General features: G+C 45.5%; 1 long non-coding RNA gene across 1 annotated transcript; it reads right to left on the bottom strand.

Annotated features, from left to right (window-relative positions):
- Positions 1–775: 775 nt before the first annotated feature.
- LOC130526531 (uncharacterized) lies at positions 776–2,342 on the bottom strand. Its single transcript, XR_008950773.1, has 2 exons — positions 1,595–2,342; positions 776–1,276 (listed from the first exon to the last, which is right to left on the bottom strand). It is a non-coding gene; the product is annotated as an uncharacterized LOC130526531 (long non-coding RNA).
- Between the last annotated feature and the right edge of the window lie 1,298 nt (positions 2,343–3,640).

The following is a 3,640-nucleotide window of genomic DNA, read 5'->3' as shown; positions in this document are numbered from 1 at the left end:
CAGGTCTCTGTACACTGTGGAGGAGGTGGCCCTGGCTGTGGGGGAGGTGATCAAATATGGGTCTGTGAAGTCGGCCACCTGGATGAACGGGGGCTGTTGTGTTGTTCGTAGAGAAGGTGGAGCAGGTGAACCGGCTGGTGGGGGCCGGTATCAGTGTCGGTTGAAGGTTCGAGGTGGTGCTGCCTCTGAGCTAGCCGGGCACCAAAGTTACCCTGTCCAACGTGTCCCCATTCATTACAGATGAGTTTCTGTGTTGGGAGTTGTCCGGACATGACAAAATTGTTTGTCCTATGAAAAAAGTCATGTCTGGATGTAAATCTCCACTACTGAAACACGTAATGTCTCATCGCCGACAGGTTTATATGATCCTTAATAACCGTGATGAGGATCTAAATGTGTGTTTTAAAGTCCGGGTGGATGAATTTGATTATGTTCTGTTCGCCTTTACGCCGCACATGAAATGTTTTGGTTGTGGTGAAATGGAACATTTAATTAAAATGTTTCCACACGCAGCCAAATCGGTTGCATCGGGCTCGAGGGAGTGGTGGCAGGGCCCCGCATGGTGGAGTGTAGCACTTTTTAGTCAGCTACAGTTACCCTGGACCAGATAGGTTCGACTACTGGAGCAGTGGATGAATTAAATGTAATAATAATAATAACCACAGACCAGAAAACAAGTTTAGATTGCCGGCATATTATTTGAATGAAACAGACAGAAAAAACATCAAATATACAGTTGACATACAATTGACAGGCTTTTGATATTGCTTTTAAAAAAAAAAAGAAATATTCTTCCCTTTTTGTTCAAGTTTGTAGTTTTCAATCCCTTTTGTTTTTTTTAAGTTTCAACCATTTCTCACACTTTGTTGTTTATACCAACAAACCAGTTACACTTGGAACAATACCCTTAAAGTACTCACGAGGATGAATAACCAAAAATACCATAGTGAAATTTAAACTCAAAATAATTCAGCAAAAGACTGAACAATTTGTTTTCCAAAAATAAATGCCCCTTTTTTTTTATTTAAATGAAAAGATCCTTTTATTGTCCTGAACCTTTAATTTAGAGTCTATGGGAGTCTTCTGCACTTTTGCAGAGAGATGTGGGCAAATCCTACCAGTTCTGATGAAAACGTGCAATTTCCAGCAGGGGGGCTTTGCTTCTGCGTGATGCACGGTTTCTGGGTCATCGTGGTCTTCATGGGTGGCTCGCCATCTTGTATTATGCACGTGGAATCCAACTCTCCGACTGTTTCTGGTCCACTCTTAAAAAGGCCTACCATAATAACCAAATAAAATACATATAAACTCAAATAATACATATGGTAGCTTGAAAATTAAATAAAAGTCCATTTCAGTTCACTAAACACTTGAAAAAGTAGTGCACTCGCCGTCTCAGCGGCAAAAAAAAAAAATAAAAAAAAAAACATCCACAGGCTCATGCTCCCCCTCAGCATCTTCCTCACCGTGTATATTCACCATTTTAACATAAAACAACATAAACCCGCCACATTAGCTTTGCATCTTCACGAAATGACTGACAAATCATGAGAAAACATTTCTTACATGAAATGAAATAAACTTTTACACTCACCAAGTCCCGTTTGGTATCAAAAATAACTTCACCAAATCACGGACAAGTTGGAAAAAACAAAGATACCTCCTCGGAGCAGGAAAACAACTCCAGTTCAACTCCTTTTTTCACTCTTTTTTTCTCTCTATCCCAATCAGCGGCTCTGTGAAGAACGTTTGCTCATTTCCAATTCAGGTGCAGTGGAAAAGCCAAAACAACCCGATTGGCTGTGGCTAGTCACCTGGTCCACGTCAGCGCAGCCCTTCAAAATAAGAGTCTAAACACAAATTTCAAGTCGCTTCAAACAAAATGGCATGAAACATACAATTTTAATGATTTTTAACCATCTTAATCCATTTGTCTCACTTAAAATGTATTTCTTACTAGCTGTTTTTTTATTAACATGCTTTTATTGTATGAGGCTTTGTAAACCAGGGTTACAGGAGCACTGCGCGGCGGAGCCTGGACCTGCTGCTGAACAACCTCTCACCAGAGCTGAGGGTCTGGGGGTCAACGGCGTGACGGCCCTGGTGGGTAGTGACAGGAGCACAGGTGAGGGTGAACGGGTGGGTGAGAAAGGTGAAGTGAGTGTACAGGATGGTGAGACTGATGTGTGTTTACAGGAGGGGGAGACAGGAGGAGTGTGTATGGAGGTAGGTAACACAGGTGGAGCTTGTGTACAGGGGGACGAGGCAGGCGATATGTGTGTACAGGAGGGTGAGACAGGAGGAGTTTGTGTAGAGGGTAGATGACACTCCACTTGTCATCTACCCCACAGTGGTGGGATCACGGGAAGACACAGATAAGAATGTTGTGTCAGCAGCACATGCTCAATGTTACTCGTCTTGTCACCGGCTCTATCAGGGATCTGGAGACTGAGATTGTGGAGCTCAAGTATTTGAACGAGTCCACAGGAAATGGAGGATCTGTTGGAATCCTCAAGATCAAAAATATGGCTTTGGCCAACCTGCTTGGCGCAAGAGCACAGAGCGCCCTGGTCCGGTCCAGAATCCAGGACATCTCAGAGATGGATGCACCCTCCAGTTTCTTCTTCGGTCTTGAGAGGAAGTCTGGGCAGAAGAACCTCATCCACTCCTTGCTGTCAGACACGGGGCAGGAGCTGAGTGACCCGGGCCAGATCAGGAGGAGAGCGGTGGAGTTTTACACTTCACTATACAAGACTGATTTTAAAGATGGTGAGGATTGTTTTAGTGGTTTTAGTCAAGGACTGCCCAGGGTCTCCAAGGAGACCAACTACTGGATGGAGCGCCGGTTGACGGCACAGGAGCTGCACGCAGCCCTACAGACAAGGCAGGGTCGAAAGGCCCTGGGCATCGACAGATTCTCTGTGGAGTTTTAAAAGGCCTTCTGGGACATCCTTGCTCAAGACGTCCTGGAGGTCTTCAACGAGAGTCTCGCCACCGGTTCCTTGCCTCTGTCCTGCAGGAGGGCCGTCATCACCTTCCTGCCGAAGAAAGGAAACCTGCAAGTCATAAAAAACTGTTGCCCTGTGTCCCTTCTCTGCACGGACTACAAGATTCTCGCCAAGGCCTTGGCCATCTGGCTGAGGGAGGCCCTGGAACAGGTCATCCATCAGAACCAGACGTACTGTGTACCTGGCAGGTCCATGGTAGACAATGTCTGCCTCATTAGGGATGTTTTGGAGGTCTCCAGTTCATCGGAAATAAGTGTTGGTTTACTTTCTTTAGATCAAGAAAAGGCTTTTGACCGTTTTGAACACAACTTCCTGTGGAGAACCATGGAGAGGTTTGGGTTCAGTGCTGGTCTGATAGCCAAGATCCATGTGCTGTACAGTAACATTGAGAGTGTGCTGAAGGTCAATGGCAGTTTGTGCGCTCCTTGTAGAGTGTATAGAGGTGTCTGACAGGGCTGTGCTCTGTCTGGGATGCTCTACACCAGGCCTGACCAACCCGCGGCTCCTGAGCCGCATGCGGCTCTTTGCCTGGTTTCATGCGGCTCTAACGTTCATATCGAAGTTTGGGTTTGGGTTTTTTAATGTGCGTGTTCGCTTTGCTTGAGTTCAATACAGTACTTTCATCAAAAGCG

This window comes from Takifugu flavidus, chromosome 5 (assembly GCF_003711565.1).
Source record: "Takifugu flavidus isolate HTHZ2018 chromosome 5, ASM371156v2, whole genome shotgun sequence".
NCBI classification, from domain to species: Eukaryota; Metazoa; Chordata; class Actinopteri; order Tetraodontiformes; family Tetraodontidae; genus Takifugu; species Takifugu flavidus.
Note: the sequence above shows the minus strand (reverse complement) of the source record. Positions and strands in the feature narration are given on the sequence as shown.